The following is a 25,901-nucleotide window of genomic DNA, read 5'->3' as shown; positions in this document are numbered from 1 at the left end:
GCTCCAAGATGCAGGCCTACGACTGACATGGGAAAAATGCGCATTTCTCGTCAATGAAGTCCAATACCTGGGCCATAAGGTGAGCGCTGAAGGGCTGCAGCCAGTGGGTGAACGAGTCAAAGCCATCGATGAGCTGGCTGAACCGAAGAACGTCAGAGAACTGAAGGCGTTCCTTGGGATGCTGAACTATTATGGTAAATTTCTGCCTAATCTCTCAACCATGCTCGAACCGCTTCATCAACTGCTGCGCAAAACGGTTCAATGGCACTGGGGACCAGCTCAGCGGAAGGCGTTCGCACAAGCTAAGCAAAGCCTGACATCGTCCAAAGTTCTGACGCACTACGACAGCAACAAGCCGCTCGTTAAGATGGCATGGAAATGCCAATAGGCTACGCTTCACGCAGTCTGAATAACGCCGAACGCAACTACTCACAGCTGGATAAGGAGGGTCTAGCCATAGTCTACGGCATCAAGAAGTTCCACACGTCCTTGTACGGACGACGATTCGTAATCAACACCGACCACAAGGCGCTTCTTGGGTTGTTCAGTAACGACAATGCCATTCCGCTAATGGCTTAGCCGCGAGTGATTCGCTGGTCGCTAACACTGGCAGCGTACGATTACGACATAGCGTACAAACCGGGCTCAGCCAACGCCAACCGACTCTTAGCCAACTCCCACGACGAGCGACGGTATCGCAAGCGCCAATACCAGGAGAAATTGTCCTTCTGATGAGCGAGTTGGAGAAATCGCCCATCACTCCGTCGCGTGTTCGTACCATGACACAGAGGGATCCGATTCTGTCTCGTGTTCGAGAATACATCATGAGCGGGTGGCCAGACAAACCACCAAATGATGATTTCAAGCCCTACTTCAGTCGCAAAGTGGAGCTGAGCGTTCACGAGGGTTGTCTTCTCTGGGGTAGTCGTGTTGTACTAACACCCCAATGTCGCTCGCAAATGATCGAGGAAGTGCATGATGCCCATCCGGGTATTGTGAAGATGAAAGCGATCGCTAGAGGTTGTGTGTGGTGGCCTGGAATCGACAAGGACTTAGAGCACAAAGTCCGAGCGTGTTCAGAATGCCAAATGCATCAGCGGGATCCGCCCAAAGCACCATTGCATTCATGGGAGCATCCTAGTCAACCGTGGTCACGTGTTCATGTCGATTATGCCGGCCTGGTACAGGGAAAGATGTTGCTTGTTCTCATCGACGCATATTCAAAATGGATTGAAATGAATCAACCAGTGACGTCACTATGGACAAGCTTCGCTTCGTGTTCGCGACAAATGGCCTTCCGCATACATTGGTTTCTGACACTGGCCCATGTTTCACTAGCGAAAAGTTCGCAAAGTTCATGTAAGCGAATGGCATTCGTCATGTCAAAAGTGCGCCATACCATCCAGCAACCAATGGTCTCGCAGAGCGCGCCGTGTAGACGGTGAAGGCAGCGCTCCGCAAGATGTTGGGACCGCTGCAAACGCGTGTCGCTTGATTCCTCATCTCGTATCGTTCAACATCGCAAACTACTACAACGCAAACGCCGGCTGAAATGCTGATGAAAAGGAAATTTCGCACACGTTTCAACATCGCGGTGCCAGATGAAAGAGCGACCATTGGTGACAAAAAATTCTCGCAAAAGTTGCACCACGATTCGCGCCCAGCTCAAGAATTTGAGGAGGGAGAGAGCGTGCTAGTGCGCAACTACGCGAGAGGGGAAAAATGGGTACCAGGACACATCGCAAAGAAGCTAGGTCCTGTCTCGTACCAGGTCGAGGTTCACGTCAACGGGGTAGAAATCTGGAAACGTCACGCAGACCAGATTCTGAAACTTGAAATCGACTCTCTCACAACCAATGAAACAGGAGATTCGATAGATTTCAACATGGGTACGCCCACAGTGCGCGATGAAGACGTTAACGAAAGAAGCGTTGCACAGGAAAACATCAATGAAAGCAACCACGATGACACCGTCGAGGACGCGACATCAGAGCGCAACGAAGAAATCAATTCAGGGCGTAAGCAGAACCCAAAGCGAAATAGAAAGCGACCGGATTATTACGGATTCTGAAAACGGACTTGACTATACGGATTTGATTATACGGACTCGGTTATATGGACAATGTAAACGCCACGAAAATTTGGTTATCATTAATAGAAAGGATTGTAGCTTGAATACTCTTTCGGCATTATATTGAAGATGATACTCATATTCAAAAGATTAATTGGTTATGTAAACTTTGATTTGGATTGTAAATAGATACAAAAATGATGCATGTTTTTGGACTTACTTAAATGGGGTTTTGTTATAGAAAAATACTTTGGAAACATAATGTATAAAGATCATTATGATATAAAAAAAAGTATCACAATTCTAAGGGGGGAGATATGTGATGTATACATGCAACAATATGGTAAAGCTGCTATGCGATGTATACATGCAACAATATGGTAAAGCTGTGCCTGCGCAGCTGCAAAAATACACAGAGTTAAAATGCCGATCTTGTGTCCAGACCTGTGTTGTTTTGGTCTCCCACTCAATGCGTGCTTTAGAGAATGATACTGAGTAAAACGTATCACATTTAATACAAATGCAAAAGCAGAATCCCTTCAAAAAAATAAAATAGGTCAAACTCAAATTTAAATTGTGCAATGGTTTAAACTTGATCTGCGTCACTCCTGACAAGTCCACACATAATTCAACATAGCGGCCAACACTTTGTTGCAAAAGTAATCAGCAAAGGCCATCACCATTTAAAGGTATACTCTGCCTGGCAACAATAAGCCATCAACACATTTTATAGCTGCCATTGACAATTTAGAGGCTACCGTGCAGAGAGAGAGAAGAACCTCCCAGGTTCACTAAGGGCGACACATGAGGAGGTCATGTGCAATAGAGTCAGGATGGGGGATGGGGGATGGGGGGTGCGGGAAATCAGCAGGGTTGGTTCACTGCAATTGATGAGAAAACTCTCCTGGGCCACTGTTGGACGAATCTGAAAGGAGATGGGATGTTTCCAGGAGCTTCCCCAGGAATGAGAACATTAACAATGGAGCTATGTTGGCAGAAATTTCATGATTTCCAAGATGAGATCCACAGTAGCGAAAAAAAAATTCTCATTCATATTTAAGCATCTGTTCCATCAACACATTGCACATATCCCACCCTCTTTTACTCGCCCAACAAACATCACCCCACCTTTTAACATAAGGTTTCACTTGGTCTAGTATGTGATTAGATTTTACAATTTGAGCATAAAAAGACAACGGACATCTGATTTGCCATAACCCAATCTGTGGTGTTATGGATTTGCCATAACATCAGTCTGGGGAAGGGTCTCGACCCAAAACGTCACCCATTTCTTCTCTCCAGGGATGCTGCCTGGCCCGCTGAGTTGCTCCAGCATTTTGTGTCTACCTTCGATTTAAACCAGCATCTGCAGTTCTTTTCTGCCATAACCCAAACTCTGAATGGGAAGCAGAGAAGAAATTGACATCAATTTGCAAGAATATGAAATGTAGAGTACAATAAAAACCCTGATAATGCAGCCTGATTGTTCGAAAATCCTGATAGTTCATCATCTGGCTCACGCATTAATCCAGAATGTGAACTGAAAGACCAGAGTGCAAGTGGAGCATATGGCCAGAGCCAGAATCCAACCAGGGTCCTGGCCTGAACTGTGTGCAGGAGTAGGAGACTGGAACACCAGGAACGGGGAGCACGGGTAGGTTTGCAACCAAAGCGGAGTCCAAAATGTTTATATTTCTTTCTCTCTTTAAACTCATTCTCCAGAAAAATTATCATACAATTGTGTAAAGAAGAAAAGCATTTGGGTATTAATAGGAATAAGATCAAACAAAACAATCTGCCACCACATAATCCAAAGGTGCTGCATTATCGGAGTTTTACTGTAGAACCTGCTTTAGTTTGTTGCAACATGCTCCAACATCGTGATTCACAACCTTTTTGGCTGAAGGCTTCATTTGTTCATACTTGATAAAATTTGCATGCAAAAGAAACTAAATTGGAACTATCCCAGGGATTACTGGGGTAGTAGCCAGGGTCCTGTAACCTTGAAAATCCCAACGAAAAGTGTTGCACACCCGTATAAGGAACTCAGAATTAAAGGATGTTCTTTTAGGAAGAAGATGAGGAGGAATTTCTTTCATCAGAGTGTGGTGAATCTGTGGAATTCTTTGCCACAGAAGGATATTTTTTAAGGCAGAGGTAGATAGATTCTTGATTAATACGGGTGTCAGGGGTTATGGGGAGAAGGCAGGAGAATGGGATTAGGAGAGATAGATCAGCCATGATTGAATGGCGGAGTGGACTAGATGGACCAAATGGCCTAATTCTGCTCCTATCACTTATGACCTTATGAACTGCTGCTCAAACATGTACAAAACCGTAACACTATTATGTTCAGATATATTAGTGCTTGACAATCAAATAATCAAACAAGTTACACAGAAGCATGTTAATATTGCCTTTGATTAGTTGATGCTACTCACTTTTGTCACGAGAAACAAACCCAAAATGTAGTAAGTTTTGAAAGTAAAACAATGCACAATAAACTCATGATCACATCAGTTCTACTAGGAAGTGTGATTTAAAAAATTCATATTCCAATCGGTCGGTGGAAAGATTTCTTAACCATTTATGAAATCTCCAGTTTACATTTTCAATTTAGTGGATGAAAGAAATCCAGAGGCATTGCATGTCATATGTAAATCAAACTCAAAAGTATTCATCCTGTAGTGTATCTCATCTTGCCTCCAGTTCATGGTTACATGAGCATTTGAGTTGCTAAGGAGACAATATCTTCTTTGTTTTTGATTAGACTACGTGGAAGAAAAAAAATAAAGGGAATAATTTTTTTTAATTTACAAAGAACAGGAAATCCATAATATTACAAGATGCGTGTATTGATTTATACAAAGCTCAACTCTGACCAAACACAATAAAATATATACTAAATCATCTAAACAGGATTCTGACCACCAAGAAGATTTCCAATGATAAAATGAATTAAAATGAACAAATTGATATCTCAATGATAGTCATTGTGTGATACAGTGTGGAAGCAGGCCCTTAGGCCGAACTTGCCAACACCGGCCAACATGTCTCAGCTATACTTGTCCCACCTGCCAGCATTTGGTCCATATCCCTCCAAGCCTGTCCAATCCATGTACCTGTCTAACTGTTTCTTAAATGTTGGGATACCTCAACTACCTCCTCATCATCATCATCATCATATCTATACAGCCGGAAACAGGCCTATTCGGCCCTCCAAGTCCGTGCCGCCCAGCGATCCCCGTACATTAACACTATCCTACACCCACTAGGGCCAATTTTTACATTTACCCAGCCAATTAACCTACATACCTGTACGTCTTTGGAGTGTGGGAGGAAACCGAAGATCTCGGAGAAAACCCACGCAGGTCACGGGGAGAACGTACAAACTCCTTACAGTGCAGCACCCGTAGTCAGGATCGAACCTGAGTCTCCGGCGCTGCATTCGCTGTAAAGCAGCAACTCTACCGCTGCGCTACCGTGCCGCCCTCTGGCAGCTTGTTCCATATATCCACCACATTTCTAGTGGATCATTTGGAATATTAATTTTTTAAATCACATTTCCTAGCAGAGCTGATGTGATCATGATTTTATTGTGAAAAAGTTACCCCTCAGATTCCTATTAAATCTTTTCCCTTTCACCTTAAACCTATGTCCTTGATTCATCTACTCTGGGCAAGAGACTGTGCATCTACCCAATCTAATCCTCTCATGATCTTATACACCTCTATAAGATCACCCCTTATCCTCCTGTGCTCCAAGGAATAGAGTCCCAGCCTACTCGACCTCTGCCTATAGCTCAGACCCTCTAGTCCTGGCATCATCCTCGTAAATCTTCTCTGTATCCTTTCAAACTTGACAACACCTTTCCTATAACACGGTGCCCAGAGCTGAACACATTACTCTAAATGCAGCCTCGCCAGCATCTTATACAACTGCAACATGACCTCCCAACTTCTATACACAATGCTCTGGCTGATGAAGGCCAATGTGCCAAAAATCTTTTTGACCACCAGATCCTGTGACTCCACCTTCAGGGAACTGTGCACCTACACACTAGATCCCTCTGCTCTCCAACACTACCCAGAGCTCTACTGGGGGCTGTGGTCTGTGCATTCCTGCCCATGTTAGACTTTCCTAAATGCAACACCTCACACTTTTCTGCATTAAATTCCATCAACCATTGCTCAGCCCACTTGGCCAATCTATCAAGATCCTGCTGTAATTTTTCACAACCAATTTTACCATCTGCAAAACCACCCACTAAGTGGGTGGTTGACATCTCAGTTGACAACTTTAAAAAAACATTTAAAAATCCAAGCTAGGTTGCACATATTGTAATAAAATATCCACGTTCAGACCTAACTCATGCCAATCAATTGCATTAACTGCTTGAGACGGAAAAACTTTTATTAAAAAATCTTTTCTCAAGCAACGGACATCCTAAAGTGATTACCAGTTAAAGTAGTACTCAGTTCAAACAGCAAAACTGCAATTTAAAATTGGTAGACATTAAAGGAAAGTTGCAGGTGATTTGTGTGAAGCAAGCTCCTACAAGTAGCAATTACTTCACTCAGTGACATTGATTGAAAGATTAAAAATGGACTAGAAGATATAGACTTCAAAATGTTACATATCTTTTACATCTACCCAATCTCAAGCAGATGATTCATCAGTTTAACAACTAATCCAGAAGGTAGCACCTACAACAGTGCATCATTCTATTGGTATTGAACAGCACCAAAAGCCAAGCATCCTTACCTTTCTGCTCATGTCACTGAATGGAAATTTAACCCAAAAAAGCTGCATTAACTTAGAGGCGAAAATCTTCCTACTGATCAAGCCATGACATAGAATTGAACTAGACCAAGTGGACCCGTTGGGCCCAAACCTCTCCTGCATTGGTGCAGTACCCTCTCCTCCCCCCTCCCCCCTGCCCCCTGCCCCCCTCCCCTCTCCCTCCCTCCCCCCCTCCCTCCTCCCTCCTCCCTCCTCCCTCCACCCCCTCCCTTCTCCCTCTCCCCTCCCTCTCCCTTCCCTCCCCCCTTTTCAAATTATTAAAAGGTTTTTAACTTAACAATTCCTTTTTTTTAAGGATATAGTAAAGCTTTCAATCAGTTTGATGCACATTGTACCAAATTAACTTTGGGTTCAAAATAAGTCTTCACTTTTGTTTTTATTTCTGGTACCCCAGTTATTGTAAACATAACTGAATATAAACTCCGATTCCCGTTGTATGTGAATAGCATGACCACAGGGGTTGCAGAGGGGTGAGTTTTGCTTGGCAAGTTATATCTGCAGAATTTAATAACTTAAAGTGTGCAGAGCTTTGGAATGGAGAATTCCAATGGTTAACAATCTTCTGGGTAAGTAAATGTATCCTCTTTTCAGTCATAAATAACTAACCACTTACCCTATGTTTATGCACTCGATTTCTTGATTCACCAAGCACAACAAAGTCTCAACATCTACCATTTCAATCTCTCTGACATCATTATATACATTTCATTGGAATCAATTCCAACTACCTAAACTCAATCTATCCTTGCAGAACAATCTCTCATCTCCAGTATTGAAAATCACAAACAAAATGCAGATGCTGAAAATCTAAGATTTAAATAGAAAATGCTGATAAGACACAATAGGTCAGTCAGCAACATGTGGAAACAAAAATAGATTCGGAAGAGGCTTCGACCTGAAATGGTCCACAGAAACTACCTGCATTGTTGTGCCTTTCCAGCATTTTTAATGTTTTTATCTCAGGCATTTATTTATTGTTAAATTTATCAAAACTTGCAGGTGCAGTTTGTTATGCAAGATCAAATACTTATTCGCAAACACAGTCATGGACTCGTACAGATGCAAGGCATAGAAACAGGTCCTTCAATCCACCACATCCATGCCAACCAATCCCACATTCCTGTATTAATTCCACATCCAGCTATGCCTTTTTCATTCAAATATCTATCCAGTGCCTCTTAAATGTTGTTACTGTTCCTGATGCCATCACCTCATCTTGCAGATCATTCCAGATACCAACTACAATTGTCATGAAGACATAGAATGATAGAGTCATACGGCGTGGAAACAGGCCTATCGGGCCAACTTGCCCACAATGACCAACATGTCTCATCTACACCAGTCTCACCTGCCTGCGTTTGGCCCATTTCCCTCTAAACCTGTCCTATCCAAGTACCTGTCAAAAAGATTTTTAAACATTGCAAGACTATTTGCCTCAACTGCATCCTCCAGTAGCTCGTTCCATACACCCACCACCCGTTGCGTTAAAAAGTTACCCCTCAGGTTCCTATTAAATCTTTTGCTCCTCACCTTAAACCTATGTCTGGTCCTCAATTCCCCTACTCTGGTCAAGAGATTCTGTGCGTCTACCCAATCTATTCCTCTCCAGGTTTTGAACACCTCTATATGATCACCCCTCATCCTCCTGCTCTCCAAAGAATAGAGTCCTAGCCTGCTCAACCTCTCCCTGTAGCTCAGGCCCTCCCGTCCTGGCAACTTGCTTGTAAATCTTCTCTGTACCCTTTCCAACATCATTCCTAATACCTGGTGTCCAGAACTGAACACAATACTCTAAATTCAGCCTCACCAATGTCTTATATAACTGCAACATGACCTCCCAACTTCTATACAATACTCTGACTGAAGACCAAAAGCCTTTTTGACCACCCTCTCTACCTGCGGTGCCATTTTCAACGAACTATGTACCTGCGTTCCTCAAACCATCTACAATGTTCCCCAGAGCCCTCCCACTCATTATGTAGGTCCTGCCCATGTTAGTCTTCCCAATATGCAACACCTCACATTTATCAGTATTAAATTCCATCAACCATTCTTCAGCCCAACTGGTCAAGATCCTGCTACAATTTTTGATAACCATCTTCACTATCTACAATACCATTCACTTTTCATCCCATGCCATGTATGTTCTTATCCAAATCATTGTTATAGATGTCAAACAGCAATGGCCCCAGCACCGAACCCTGAGGCACACCACTAGTCACGGGTCTCCAGTCCGAAAAGCAACCTTCCATCGTCACTCTCTGCTTCCTTCCATGAAGCCAATTTTCTATCCATTTGGCTATTTCTCCTTGGATGCCATGAGTTCTAACCTTCCAGAGCAACCTACCATGCAGACACACTCTTTGTGTGAAAAAACTTAACCTCTGCAACTGGATCCTCAACTTCCTGACCAACAGCCCACAATCAATGATAGGCGACAAATCATCCCCGACGATAATTCACAACACTGGTGCTCCACAAGGATGTGTTTTCTGCCCCCTACCATACTATTATACTCATGATTGTGCAGCCAAATACCATTACAATTGAATCTACAAGATCACAGACAACACTACCATAGTGGGCCTGATATTAAATAATGATGAGACAGAGTAAATTGAGAATCTTGCAACTTGATGCCAAGAAAACAACCTCTCCCTCAGCAAGACAAAGGAGATTGCGATTGACTTCAAGACGTGAAGCAGTACATACATCCCAGTATTCATTGATTGCGCCGAAGTAGAAATGGTCAATAACTTCACATTCCTAAGAATAAATATCACCAGCAATTTGTCCTGGACCAGCCACATCGAAGCTATGGCCAAGAAAGAACACCAATGCCTCTACTTCCTCAGAAGGCTTAGGAAGTTCAGCATGCCGCCGACTGCCTTCACCAACTTCTACAAGTGCACCGTCAAAAGCATTTTATCGAGATGCATCACAGCGTGGTTTGGGAACATGTCCATCCATGACTTCAAGAAATTGCAGAGGGTTGCGGACATAGTCCAGACCATCATCCAAACCAACCTCACTTCCAGTGACTCCATCTACACTACACACTGCCTCAGCATGTCCACCAGCATAATCAAGGACTAGTCTCACCCCGGACATGCCCACAAAGTGCTGGAGCAACTCAGAGGGTCAGGCAGCATCTCTGGAGAACAAGAGGGAACGTTTTGGGTCAGGTACATCATCTATCCATGTTCTCCAGAGATGCCACCTGATCCGCTGAGTTACTCCAGCACTTTGTGTCTTTTCTTCCAAGAAATATATATATTACCTTAGACACAATCACAAAGGATGCTGCTTACTCATGACTGACACTAAATCATCAAACTACTCTGGCAGATGCAGAAACCTAATTTAATAGAATTAATCAAAAAATCCGCAGTATGCTTGGCAAATTTGCTGCCTCTTTAAAGTGAAACTTGATATTCTCTTCCATAGCATTAATGCATTAAAATCTCAGGCAATCATAAAATAGTACAATAACTTTCTATTGCATTGTATTCATTGAATTACAATTTCATTACCTCCCCACATAGAGGAATAAACATGTCTTTGGGCACCAGTATAAAAATGGGAAATATTTCCATCTAAAAAGGAAACCTAAAAAGAATAGCTTGTTGAGAATTTATGTGACGACGAAAGCCTACATTATTATGAAGCAAAGAAGGATTGGTGTAAAATTTGGCTTATTAGCACCCTTTGAGTCCATGTCATTAGCAGTTTTTTAATATTCATTTAAAGGTTGTGTGCTTCGCAGGCTGACCTGATATTTAATTGCCGATTTATTCTAATTGCCCTTGAGAAGGTTCGAGTGGGCGGTCTTCTTAAATGGTCCTTGAGGTATGAGGGTGTTACAACGAGACCTGGGTATCCTAGTTCATCAGTCACTGAAAGTAAGCATGCAGGTACAGCAGGCAGTGAAGAAAGCTAATGGAATGTTGGCCTTCATAACAAGAGGAGTTGAGTATAGGAGCAAAGAGGTCCTTCTGCAGTTGTACAGGGCCCTAGTGAGACCACACCTGGAGTATTGTGTGCAGTTTTGGTCTCCAAATTTGAAGAAGGATATTCTTGCTATTGAGGGCGTGCAGCGTAGGTTCACGAGGTTAATTCCTGGAATGGCGGGACTGTCGTATGTTGAAAGACTGGAGTGACTGGGCTTGTATACTCTGGAATTTAGAAGGATGAGAGGGGATCTTATTAAACATATAAGATTATTAAGGGTTTGTACATGCTAGAGACAGGAGATATGTTCCCGATGTTGGGGGAGTCCCGAACCAGGGGCCACAGTTTAATAATAAGGGGTAGGCCATTGAGAACGGAGATGAGGAAAAACGTTTTCACTCAGAGAGTTGTGAAGCTGTGGAACACTCTTCCCTGGGTGCTTTCAAGAGAGAGTTAGATAGAGCTCTTAATGATAGTGGAGTCAAGGGATATGGGGAGAAGGCAGGAACGGGGTACTGATTGTGGATGATCAACCATGATCACGGTGAATGGCGGTGCTGGCTCAAAGGGCTGAATGGCCTACTCCTGCACCTATTGTCTATTGTCTATACCCACAATGTTGGTAGGAGGGAGTTCCAGAATTTTGACCCAGCAACAGTGAACGATATATTTCCACATCAGGTTGGTATGTGGCTTGGAAGGCAAATTTCAGCTGATGGTGTTCCCATGCTTTTCCCTGTCCTTCTAGCTGGTAGAGGTCATGGTGTAGAAGGTGCTGTTAAAGGAATGATGGTGAATAGTTGCAATGCATCCTACAGATGGTATAAATTGTTGCTTCAGCGTATAAGTTGTGGTGAGCAGATGGAGTGCCTATCAAGCAGGCTGTAACATCATGTATGGTTTCAAGCTTCTTGAGCTTGCCAAAGCTGCGCTCATCCCCAGGCAGGTGGAGATTATTCCTTCAAACTAGCGGGTGAAACCTTATAGATGGTGGTCAAGCTTTGAGGAGTTCAGAAGTGAAATGCTTACCACACAATTCAAAGCTTCTGACCCGCTCGTGAAGCCACATTGTGTCTTTTGGCCGCACCTTACAAACTTCTCAAGCTGTTGAGAATAAGCGTTAGGTCTGAGCATTACAATAAACATCAAAAGTATCAATCCTACAGCTGCTCCAATTGTACCCAGCAGTCTCACTTGAGGAGATGGGTGAGGTGAACCAGTGGACTTGGTAACTGCTGCATTGATTTTATGCAATTTCAATCTGAAAGAGTAGAAAGTACCCTCAGGGTAAGGAAATATAGATAAGTCTTGTGAATAGAGCTGCAAAATTTGACTATTAACTTTGAAATAATGACAAATGCAGTATGGCATAATAATGTCAGCTCTGAGTTCTGATTGATAGACGATATTGATAGGTTACATGGTACATTATGCAATTATTAAGCACATTAGTGCGCCTGGTAAATGAAAATGCATCTTTCTCAAACCTGACCACAGTAACAAGGTTACTTTTATAGCTGTGTCGTCCCAATGTTTTTTTATGTCCAGAAGAAGCCCGGACCCCTGTGACTAGAGTACATTTCCCTTCCTCATCAAACAGGCCTTTGTCGCCAGAATGGAAAGTTCCTTTCCAATTTAATGCTTTCATTTACCACCATCTTTTGTCATAATTCTTTGGCTTTAAAAAGTGGGGGTAGGTTGAATTATTACTTTCTAGTTACAGCAGTTGTGTCCCATGGTGATGCATTAAACAATGAACAGTGTTGTTACCGCAGACTAGATGCTGAAATTAAGGTGATGAACAGGCAGACAATTCAGATACAAACTCTCAAAGGCAAGAAAAGAAAAACAACCAAATCTAGAATTGCCTTGATGAATCAGTAAATTGAAATTAAAATAAAGTGTGAAGAATCAGGCAAAAGGTAGGTGCAGCCAATTAGGGACCAAAGGGAAAACCACCTTGTCAAGAAAGAGTGCAAATCTGAAATACAGATTGCATACTTTGCATTTGTCTTCATTAAAGATTAGAATGTTTCAAATGTCAAAATAAATGAGGCCACAGTGGAGAAACGGAACTAGAACATAATAGGAAGCAGTTCAAAGACAGACAGCACAAAAGTAGAAAACTCATTTGAATTAAAGAAAATCCCTGCTGGACAGAAACGGAACACCTGGGCTCAATTTTTCAATCCTTCTTGGAAACTGAAGTTACCTGCAACAACAAAATTCCCCAAAAAAGGAAAGGGATAGGCAGGCTAATAAATCTAACTTTGGTGGTGGAGACACAACTGCAATAATATTATCCAAGATTATATTAGTTTCCACCTAGAAAAATATTTTTAAATCATGAATACATAGGGTGGCACAGTGGCGCAGCGATAGAGTTGCTGCCTTGCATCCCTTATAGAGCAGGAGACATGGGTTTCCATCCCGACTACGGGTGCTGTCTGTACAAAGTTTGTATGTTCTCCCCATGACCAAGTGAGTTTCTTTCCAAGATCTTCGATTTCCTCCCACACTCCAAAGATGTACAGGTTTGAAGGTTAATTGGCTTGGGTTTTCGTAAATTATCCCTAGTGTGTGTAGGCTTGTGTTAATGTGCGGGGATCTCTGGTTGGTGCGGACTCAGTGGGCCGAAGGGCCTGTTTCCCCACTGCATCACTAAACTAAAAAGTAAATTAAATCTTCTCCAAGGTTGTAAACAGTAAATGGGTCATAAGATAAATGATGGGGCTTAGCAGGGTCCACGAAAAGGGGATCTATTCATGAAGATAGATGGTACACCAGAAATGTTAAATTAACATTTATGTCAGTCATTATCGAGACAGAGAAAATAGAGAGATGTTGTCATTGACAAAATTGCCAGAGAATTTGGGATTGTGGTCAGCACTTTAATGAAAAATGCCATGAGAAAAAGCTTTTCTTTTCAATACAAGGAGTGGTTAGAACCTGAAATACACTGTATCAGGGAGTGATGGATATGTATTCAATCATAACATGCAAAAGAAAAGTCGACAAACACTTCAAAGAGATAAACGCAGAAACAAGGAATTGCAGATGTTGGTTTACCAAGGTAAGAAAGAAAAATGATGGAGTAACTCAGCAGGTCAGGCAGAAGAAAAAGATGTAGGGTTTTGGAAAGAGGATGGGGGAAATGAGATCAGCTGGATTCTTCTGGTAAAGATTTGATTGCCCAAATAACTAATAGTTCTGTGAAGGGATAATGTTGTGTGCAGCATTCTCTTTTGGAAATGGTAATGGTTGAAGAGAGATTCTGAAAATGATACTAAGAAAGGCCAAGCCTGCAGCAACAAAACAATGACCATATGATCCAGCATCCACACTGCTTCAGCTTAGTTTTCTCTTTGAATGAGTGGCAAATCTGCTATGACAGATAATCACTTAGTCTAACCAGTGCGCAAGAAATTTTCCAGCTGCCTTAACTATAGCACCAGTCACCAACAGATTCAACAGCCCACAATGCAAATAATCTTTGCACCAATCCTGCAGGATTTAAAAAATAATTACTGGTATTATTTGAAATATAGAAAATGTATTTGCAAAAATAAATTAGTATTTAATAGAACTTATGGTCTGAGTCAGCTGGGTCAAGTTTATCCCATAAGGATGGAGCCAAAACAAATCCTGCCCATTGTTTTGGGCGGCACAGTGGCGCCAAGGTAGAGGTGCTACCTTACAGTGCCAGACACCTGGGTTCAATCCGGGGTCAGGCTGTATTTGGAGTTCAAGTTGTCCCATTGCGGGGATCTTATAGAAAGATATACAATTCTTAAGGGATTGGACAGGCTAGATGCAGGAAAAATGTTCCTCGTGTTGGGGGAGTCCAGAACCAAGGGTCACAGTTTAAGAATAAGGGGTAGGCCATTTAGGACCGAGATGACGAAAAACTTTTTCACCCAGAGAGTTGTGAATCTGTGGAATTCTCTACCACAGAAGGCAGTGGACGTCTATTCACTGGATGGTTTCAAGAGAGAGTTAGGTTTAGCTCTTAGGGCTAAAGGAAATCAAGGGATATGGGGAAAAAGCAGGAACAGGGTACTGATTTTGGATGATCAGCCATGATCATATTGAATGGCGGTGCTGGCTCAAAAGGCCGAATGGCCTATTCCTGTACCTGTTTTCTACATTTCTATGTCTCTGGCTACATTTTATCTCTGTTTGCTTTGTTGTTACCTTCTCCCAGTTAACAATGATCTATTCTACATTTTCTTAGATCTCCATTCCCTTTGTCCTATTTTCACACGTTACACTTCCTTATCTATGTATCCCCCTCTACTCTGACATCAGTCTGAAGAAGGGTCTCGACACGAAATATCACCCATTCCTTCTCTCCAGAGATGCTGCCTGTCCCGCTTTACTCCAGCATTTTGTGTCTATCTTCGGTTTAAACCAGCATCTGCAGTTCCTTCCGACACATCATTTGTTCCAATTCCCTCTTGACGTCCAAAAGTCTATTAATCGCAACCATTCGATAATTAATCATCCACCTATCTCTAAACTACAGAATTCCAAAGATTTATAATGCTTTACATGATTTTTAAATATTTTGTCTCAGTCCTACATGTTATTCAGGATCTTTTACTTCAATCCCTTTTCCTGAGACCATATCACCTGGTTCTAATTGGCCCCATCCAGATCATCATTTAAAATTTTATTTCTCTCAGAATCTAGTATACATCAGAGATCACCTCCCAGCCTTTTCAATTTCAACGACTAAAAGATCAATCTTACCTATTCTCCCTTCATAGGGCAACTCCCTCATCTTGGAATCAATCCAGTATATCTATGCTTCACTCCAATGCAAATATATCCTCGTTTAGATACTGATTGAAAACTGCACACAATATTCCAAATGGAGTCACACAAAAATGACATCTCACCAATTGCAGAAATGCTTCCTTACTATTGTATACAAACCCTCTTGCAACAAAACAAGAGGCAATTGATAAATTAACTTAATTGCTTGTTGTACATCCAAGTATACTTTCCTTATCTCATGTACCAGCAACAACATTAATTGTTGTCATATGACCGCATGAACACATGCAGAAGTTCACTTCTCAAACCTGCATGGTCACTAAACAGTAAGCTCAACTCAACCTTCCTGTCTGCCCAGAGAAACTATTTATTTATTTATTTATTTGTCAAGTGTCCATCTACCTCTGCCTTAAGAACAAGTAATGAATCTGGTTCTACAGCCTCTGAAGTAAAGGAGTTCTAAGACTCGACTCACTGACAGGAACGTTTTTCATCTTATGTGACTTTAATGGGCTTAAACGGCAATAATTTAATCGTTCCGGTCCCAAAGCATATAACAATTAAACACTTGATTCTTAATCTTGAGTCCCTTAATCTTAAACAGTGAAATTCTAACTCAAGATGAAATATCCCCTCCGCATTCAATTTTCCTCTTCAGGGAAAATTGTCCAGAAAGAGTGCAGAGAAGATGTATGTGATCTTGCCAGGACTTAAGGACCTGAGCCATAAGGACAGGTTGGGCGGGCTAGGACTCCTTGTGGTCCTTGGAGCGCAGGAGGTTGAGAGGTAATCTTATAGAGTATAAGACCTTGAAGGAATAGATAGGATATATACACAGAATCTTATACCCAGAGTGGGGGAATCCAGAACCAGGGAATGTAGGTTTAAGATGACAGGGGAAAGATTAAATAGGAACCTGAGAGGCAACTCTTTCACGTAGAGCGTGGTGGGTGTATGGTATGAACTGCCAGCGGAGGTAGATGAGGCAGGCACGATGACAACATTTAAAAGACATTTGCACAGGTACATGGATAGAAAAGGTTTAGAGGGATTTGGGCTAAATGCGGGCAGGTGGAACAAGTGTAGATAGGGCATCCTGGTCGGCATGGGAAAGTTGGGCCAAACGGCCTGTTTCTGTGCTGTATAACTATATCCTCTCCACATCCAAACCGTCCTCATATAACACAGGAAATACCGCAATAGAACCGGGGGGGGGGGGGGGGGGGGGGGGGGAACGGGACTATAAAGATTAATTAAGGAAGCTGCAACTGTTTTCTTTTAAGAGAAGGTTAGGGGAGATTTGATACATATAGAATGGATAATAGGAGGCTGTTCATATTGGGGGAGAGGCTAAGTATGTGTGCAGTTTTGGTCTCTAAATTTGAGGAAGGATATTCTTGCTATTGAGGGCGTGCAGTGTAGGTTAACTAGGTTAATTCCCGGAATGGCGGGACTGTCATATGTTGAAAGAGTGGAGCGACTAGGCTTGTATACAATGGAATTTAGAAGGATGAGAGGGGATCTTATCGAAACGTATAAGATTATTAAGGGGTTGGACAAGTTAGAGGCAGGAAACATGTTCCCAATGTTGGAGGAGTCCAGAACAAGGGGCCACAGTTTAAGAATAAGGGGTAGGCCATTTAGAACGGATATGAGGAAAAACTTTTTCAGTCAGAGAGTTGTTAATCTGTGGAATTCTCTGCCTCAGAAGGCATTGGAGACCAATTCTTGAATGCATTCAAGAGAGAGCTAGATAGAGCTCTTAAGGATAGTGGAGTCAGGGGGTATGGGGAGAAGGCACGAACGGGGTACTGATTGAGAATGATCAGCCATGATCACATTGAATGGTGGTGCTGGCTAAAAGGGCCGAATGGCCTACTCCTGCACCAATTGTCTATTGTCTATTGAGAGGTATAAAATAAAAAAGGAAACGGATCAAGTGCAACAGGAAAACAAACTTCTGTTTTAAGCAGCCTGTGGAAGGAATCAGGACTTAAATTCACTAACCTGGATTATCCTACTTCCATATCGCTCTCTTTTGGAATAGAGTGTCCTTTTTACAATAATTGTCATTGCTTTCTGTTCTTTTTACTAATATGCCCAATTTCACATTTTTCCCACTGCATCATTTCTATTCCTTGGCATTCTGCTCCTCATCATCATAGCTGCCAACTGATACAACGACTGACAGGCCAAGCAGTTATTCTGCTTATTGTGCCATCTAAAAGACAGCACCAGCTTTTCAAAACAAATAGAGTTTATTTTCCATATGGATGGGTGATGTTTTGGGTCAGAAGAAGGGTTCTGACTCAAATCATCACCTATCCATGTTCTCCATGGATGCTGCCTAATTAAGTTACTCCAGCATTTTGTGTGTTTTCTTCAGGATAGGAATTAATCCCATTTGGAAGAGAATGGGTTAATTAAGGATAGTCAGTATGGCTTTGTACACAGCTAATATTGCACAATGCGCCGTATCATCTTAATCTTCTCAACTATGCTCAATGCTGAGAAATGATTCTTGAACATGCATTCTAATGACTCAGAATAGCATTACCGATTCATGGTTGACACAAAATTAATGGGAAGTCCATGTCAAATTAAATCTTGTTAGGAGAAAAAAATGTACTTAAGTCTTTGCCTTCTCATGTACAAAATGGCACACTCCTTCCTGTTTAAATGTTTTCATTCCATCTATTTTCAAAGTTCAAGTTCAAACTTCATTTCCTTCTTAATTCTGCACATTTATTTCTCCCCACCCAAAAAAATTGGATAACTAACTAACAATTTAGGCCAAGGCCTAAACATATTTTATAGTATGGTGATTATATAGATATCAATCTTTATGCCTTGACTGTGGCACTTAGGCCGACGGTCCTGTTTCCGTGCTGTAGGACTTGAGGAAGTCCCAATTTTAGACAGCATTTCCATGCTAATCTGCACCTTAAGCACAACGTCATTCTTAAATGGAAGAACTTTGGAACCACCAGGATTCTTCATAGAGCTGGCCGCCCGGCCAAACTGAGCAATCGGGCGAGAAGGACCTTGGTCAGGGAGGTGACCACGAACCCGATGGTCACTCTGACAGAGCTGCAGAGTTCCTCTATGAAGATGGGAGAACCCATCTGTAGCACTCCACCAATCAGGTCTTTATGGTAGAGTGGCCAGACGGAAACCATTCCTCAGTAAAAGGCACATGACAGCCCGCTTGGAGTTTGCCAGAAATGCACCTAAAGGACTCTGAAGACCATGAGAAACAAGATTCTCTGGTCTGATGAAACCAAGATTGAACTCTTTGGCCTGAATGCCAAGCGTCCCGTCTGGAGGAAACCAGACGCTGCTCATCACCTGGCCAATACCATACCTACGGTGAAGCATGGTGGTGGCAGCATCATGCTGTGGGGATGTTTTTCAGCGGCAGGAACTGAGAGATTAGTCAGGATCGAGGGAAAGATGAACGGAGCAAAGTACGGAGAGATCCTTGATGAAAACCTGCTCCGGAGCGTTCTGGACCTCAGATTGGGGCAGAGGTTCACCTTCCAACAGGACAATGACCCTAAGCACACAGCCAAGACAACACAGGAGTGGCTTCGTGACAAGTCTGTCAATGTCCTTGAGTGGCCCAACCAGAGCCCAGACTTGAACCCAATCAAACATCTCTGGAGACACCTGAAAATAGCTGTGCATCGACGCTCCCCATCCAACCTGACAGAGCTTGAGAGGATCTGTAGAGACGAATGGGAGAAGTTACCCAAATACAGGTGTGCTCGTTGTACTCATTGCAATGACAATAAATGAATATTATTATTATATTATTATTATTGTAGCGTCATACCCAAGAAGTCTTGAGGCTATAATCGCTGCCAAAGGAGCCTCAACAAAGTGCTGAGTAAAGGGTCTGAATACATATGTAAATGTGATATTTCAGTTGTTTCTTTTTAATTACTTTGCAAAAAATTCTAAACACCTGCTTTCGCTTTTTTATTATGGGGTATTGTGTGTAGATTGAAGCCTATTACCTCACAAACACGTACATCTTCGGAGTTTGAGGGGAAACCGGAGCACCTGGAGAAAACATACGCAGTCACAGGGAGAATGCACAAATTCCATACAGACAGTACCCATAGTCAGGATAGAACCTGGATCTTTACCACTGTCCACTCTCCAGCAAAAGAAACAAGGAACAGCAGATGTTGGTTTACACAAAAGGAGACCAAGTGTTGGACTAACTCGAAGGTTAGGCATCATCTCTGCATTGCTCTAGGAGTTTGATTTTTGCTCAGATAAACAATATTCTCCATTTTATGGAATAATATACATTAAGCAGACACAAATTACTCAATTTGGAACGCATGTAATACATCTTTTGTCAAGATTATTTCATTGAATCAGAGTTTATGTGGAAGCAGGTCCTTTGGCCCACCAAGTCCATGCCAACCATCGATCACCTGTACACTGGCAAATTATTACCCAACTCTTTCCTGATCTAAGTATTTATTTTAGTCACCATGCAATGGCACCATATCAAATTATCTGATAAAGCAATATTTCTACATTTCAGGAATCTTCCAACATGCAATTCAGTTTCCAAAAACAACAACATGTAAAAATATAATGGGTGACGTTTCGGGTCGAGACCTTTCTTCAGAGTCGACCCGAAACGTCACCCATTCCTTCTCTCCCGAGATGCTGCCTGACCTGCTGAGTTACACCAGCTTTTTGTGTCTACCTTTGATTTTAACCAGCATCTGCAGTTTTTTTCCTATACATATGTAAAAATATAATATCACGTACTGATTTATATGTATTATTTTAATCAAGAAAGTTTTTTTTTAAATTTGAGCTGGATTAAATTCAGCCATTTAAGGTGGATTGTACTTATGGATCTCAGTGTTCTTCACTCCTCATGCTGAACAATATACCAACTAAACAATTCATTCATGCAGTATCAGAAAATAACTGCAGATGCTGGTACAAATCGATTTATTCACAAAATGCTGGAGTAACTCAGCAGGTCAGGCAGCATCTCGGGAGAGAAGGAATGGGTGACGTTTCGGGTCGAGACCCTTCTTCAGACTGATGTCGGGGGTGGGACAAATATGCAACTGGCTCATGATAAAATTAGTGTGTAGGAAAGAACTGCAGATGCTGGTTTACACCGAAGATAGACCCAAAATGCTGGAGTAACTCAGTGGGACAGGCAGCATCTCTGGATAGGAGGAATGGGTGACGTTTCGGGACGAGACCCCTCCTGGTGGGTTTGTCTATTAGGATCTTCCACCTACAGAAAGACACTAACTTGAAAAATTGGAGAAATCAGATTAAATTTATTGGTTGACAGTGTCATTGCTCCAAACAGCACTATGTGTATCAACTAATTGGAATGTCAGTCACTGCTTTTTTAGTAGAAATATTAGCTCAATTAATTTTAAAGTAAAAAATTAAATAATGTGTATTCAGATGCTATTATCTTATAGAACAAATTCCAAGGCTTCTCTTGGAGCCTGGACATTGTTATTATTTTCCTCAGCAAACGACAAGGGAAAGTCATCCTGGGTGCCCAGATATGTTAATAGTTCACTGCATTCGTGCCCTTGTCTGTGTAGTTATACTACCTGGAAGTAAATATTGGCATCATTCCAAACACAGCAGTGAGAATGGTTGTATTTAAATCTTGATAGAACTTATGAAGCAGGATTTGGGGAAGATGAAGTCAACCATTCATAATTTTGCCAAGAATGGATTATTTATTTACAGAGTTACTGTGTACGAAATTAGGACGTGTTTGGAGAATTATCAATTTCCTCTGACAGAGAAAGACAAACAAGTACATCTTGTCAGTATCAAGTGGCAGCATGAAGCACCTTCACTTCAGAAAGTACCTTTTACAAGGAAATAGTTTTACATGCTGCTGATAATATCTGCTATTTTGTTTAGTTATTACTCCCGTACAAGCCTCAAGAGCCTGGCGTCAAGGGTATAGTTCCACAGTAAAGGGCAAGCCATTTAAGATTAATTGAAGAAATTGATTCACATCCTATTGCACACCACATTCATTATATGAACATGTAAGTCCACATTAATTGGTTTCAGGAGAAATGCTTTTATAGAACTTAAATTATTTAAATATGAATAATTGAAAGCATTTATTCACATTTCCTGCATTTCTCTTCAAAGACACATTTTAGGAATTTTGCAACATTCATTGTCCGTCATTTTTCTGCAAAAGGTTTCCCCATAACTCATTTATCATTCAAATATACCCTGTAAAGTAATATCGTCCTTTCAAGTGCTTGGAATGCCCAGTTCTTAAGGTAATAAAGTATTCAGGTAAGAAAGTTGTAATAGCATGGATATTGCAAATCAACAGCATCCACCATTCACCACACAGTACTGCCAGTTGCTTGCAGGCTTCTTGAGCGCTGACTTGCAAACATTATGTGATCCATTGCAGCCATACCTACAGGGAATCTGTGGCATCTGTAAGCAGGCTAAATAACAGCAAGATCCTTTCACGAAACATATTTAAGAAAGTTCACTGAGGCATGCAGAGTCGAACCCAGAAAGTACAAACTAAATATTATCAATTAGATTAAAGATGTGTAAGAAAAAAATTGATCGGAAACAGCAAGAGAAAAAGTAAAACAAGTTTAACTTAAAACATTTTCCCAACATTAATTAAATCCTGAAGAAAATTGCAGTTATCCTAAATTCCTGTGTGGAACTTGCATTCTCCCAGTGACTTTGTGAGTTTCCCTAGGTTTCGTTAGCTTCCACCCACAACCCAAAAATGAGCCGATTTATAGGTTCATTGGTTATGGTAAATGCCCCGAGTTTTGATATGGAGATTGGTAGATGGAAAATCAGCATGAAGTTGATGGACATGCAAAAGAGAGTTGGTTACAAGGTACTAAATGGGAGAATGGGATTGAAATGCCTCCTTCTAAGTCATAAGACATAGTTACATTTTCATTTTAGTGTTGACAGAGGTTGTTTAGCTATAATTGTAACTGTTCTTGAATAACTCATATCTAAATGCATCAGCCCGAACTTTTTCTGACAAGTGTAAAATTAGTTTGCAAATATTACTATTTCATACCTTCAATACTGAATCCATTGGGACTTGGAGGTCAATCTGGGTACCTGACACAGCAAATTGCAATTAAATTTTTTTTAATTATGTCTGCGGATACTGTTGCTGACAAATTTAAGTTTTCAATTTAACTTCATTCACAGTGGCGCAGCGGTAGAGTTGCTGCCTTACAACGCCAGAGACCCGGGTTCGAACCTGATTACGGAGTTTGTACATTTACCCTGTGACCTGCGTGGGTTTTCTCCTGGGTGCTCCGGTTTCCTCCCACACTCCACAGACATACAGATTTGTAGTTTAGTTGGCTTTGGTAAAATTGTAAATTGTCCCTAGTGTGTGTAGGATAGTGTTTGTATGTGGGGATCGCTGGTCGGTCGGCTCAGTGGGCCGAAGGGTCTGTTTCCACCCTAAATCTTTAAACTAAACTAAATAAAAGTGATCATTACAAAACAAATCTTTGGACTCTCTCCACCAAGAAATGCACATCTGATTGATAATAAAGCACATGAAATAAGATTAAAAAATGCAAGAGAAGATAACCATTTTTTTAAATTGTTCTACATAAGAATAACAACTTTTCCATTAAGCGAAATAAGGAAATGGTTACCAAGACATTAAGCAATTTCCATTCTTTAAAGTCCTGCCAAAGCATTATTGAAGTCTACCTAAACAAGCAACAACCACTTCAATTTATAGTGTCATCCAAGCAACATGTCTGACAATACAACATTCGGGTCAATGGTGCAAGGAATTGCCAATTTAAATTGTGCACGTAAATGTAATCTCTTTTTCTAACGGAACTGGGATGAGACATTTGTGAGATTTGTATATATATAGTCAGCTGTTGAGTCTTCAAATCTCACAAATATATATATATATGAGATGAGGAAACAAAATAAAACCTACTGGAGCCATGAGGTAAGTAAAATACTCAGGTTGCAAATTACCACAACAGTTTCAACCATTTAACAAAGAAATATGTAAATGTGTGCCTCAAAAGGAGAAAATACATTTAAAACACATATGCAGGTTTTTAAATGGAAACCTAGAGATATGCTCTAGATCACGTATTATGGGTTATTTTAAAGCAAAATATTAACTTGCAAGAGGAAAATAAAACGTGAAATTGAATTTTTGCTATAAAGTACAAAAGGCTGACAATTTTTACCTGCTTGTCCTACAAAAACACAAACATTTCTTTGGTGGCTATATACAAGTTAAACTGACCCAGAAACAAAGACTTTTCTAATAGATTAATCCCGGGTGTCAACACTAGCAGTGGTTGCCTCGCCAACAGGTCTGTCCTTTCTTCTGTTTTTGTTATTTTAAGTACGTGTTAAAAAGTATGTTTTAGTGTTTCTTGGTTTGTTTAATGTGGGGGGTTGGGGGGTGGGGGGGGGTTGGGGGAAACTTTTTTTCAATCTCTGACCTCGACGGAGATGCGATTTTTTTCCATATCGTATCTCCGTCTGCACTGCGGCCTAACATCGTGAAGTTGGCGGCCAAGACAGGCGCTCCAAGCCGCAGAAGTCTGTGGGACTTTAACATCACGGGGCTTGCGATCCCTTTGCCGGGGATTGAAGCTCCAACCGCGGGGCCTGTGGACTTGAACATCGTGAAACCCGTGGTAAGAAGAGACCGACTCGGGAGCTCCATGCCGCAGAGAGAGTTTAAATTGCCCTAACGCGGGAGTTTCAATCACCCCGACGGGGGCTTCGATTGTCGGCTGCGGGGGTTTTGATCGCCCCGACTGCAGATGGTTTGACGGCCCCAACCGCGGGAGAACAAAGAGGAAGAAAATTGAACTTTATTGCCTTCCATCACAGTGAGGAATGTGGAATCCACTGTGATGGATGTTTATGTTAACTTTTATTTTATGTGGTTGTGTGTCTTGTTGCTTTTAACTTAGTATTGCTGTATGGTACCTCAAATTTCACTGTACCTTAACTGGTACATGTGACAATAAACTGACCTTGAAGCCTTGATCTCATAAATCATTTTGAATTGAAGTAACAATTAGGGCATTTTTGAAATTCTACAAAACAAACATAAGAATTGAAAAAATTCTAACTATTCTACTCTAAACAAAACAGCACCATTGTTTGGAATGTTTTAGAACAAAAAATATTACAGCGCAAGAACAGGTCCTTAGACCCACAATGTCTGTGCCAAACATGATGCCAAGACTATCCCTTATCTAACATAAACATAATCCATATCCTTCGATATCCTGCATAACCGAAGTCCCTCACCCCTAAAGTCATTTTGGTAAATTTCTTCCCTAACCTTGCAAAAACCTTACATCTTTCCAAAAGTGTAATGCTCAGAGCTGGGCATAGTACACCATTCACCATTACCTACATACTCTGGTATCCCTATGCCTCAATTTATAAGGCTCAGATAGCTACTTTCTCAACCTGTCTGGCCACTTTCAAACTGTTCTTGTTTGTTTGCAGTTCCGTTTTTGTATCCCTTTGAGGAAGAATGAGCAGAGGCAAAATAAATGCACCACTTGACATTTCTCAACATTAAGTTTCATCAGGTACATGCCCCCATTCCACCATCTTGGTCTATTCCTCTCACGGTGTCAAGTTCTGTGTCCTATGCAAATTTGGATATGGTGCCTTGTTCACCCAAATCCAAATCACTAACATATATAAAGAAAAGCAGTGCTTCTACTACCAATCCGTAAGGAACTGATTGGTACTAGTATTTGTGCTGAAAAGCAACTTCTTCTGAAGAAGGGTCTTGACCCAAAACATCACCCATTCCTTCTATCCAGTGATGCTGCCTGTCTTGCCGAGTTACTCCAGCATTTTGTGTCTAACTTATTTTACTATTGACGGCAGTCTGTGACTGAAGATTAGACTGGAGAAACTGGAACACTGTTTTGGAGCAAAGAAAGTTGAGAAGATCTGATAACGGTGTACAAAATCATTTTACATTTAGATTTTGTAGAGGGAAGTTGTTCCTATTAGCAGATGGTTAAAGACACAGGGGTTGGAGGTTTGGGCAAAAACATACAAGAAATCTACAAGAAAAACTTAATTTATTTAACAACAACAACACATATAATGAAGAAACAAAGAACTGCAGATGCTGGTTAATACACAATAGCACAGTGCTGGAGTAACTCAACACCTCAGGCAGAATCTCTGGAGAACAGAGAAAGATGACGTTTCAGGCCAAAACCCTTCTACAGACTGA

At 41.4% G+C, this 25,901-nt stretch overlaps 1 protein-coding gene across 4 annotated transcripts in view; it reads right to left on the bottom strand.

The window, feature by feature from the left end:
* LOC144592116 (protein unc-13 homolog B-like) overlaps window positions 1-25,901 on the bottom strand; it is a 344,358-nt gene that overhangs the window by 275,321 nt on the left and 43,136 nt on the right. The gene's annotated exons all lie outside the window — the stretch shown is intronic.

This window comes from Rhinoraja longicauda, chromosome 1 (genome assembly GCF_053455715.1).
Source record: "Rhinoraja longicauda isolate Sanriku21f chromosome 1, sRhiLon1.1, whole genome shotgun sequence".
NCBI classification, from domain to species: Eukaryota; Metazoa; Chordata; class Chondrichthyes; order Rajiformes; family Arhynchobatidae; genus Rhinoraja; species Rhinoraja longicauda.
This window is presented reverse-complemented; position numbering and strand designations above follow the sequence as displayed.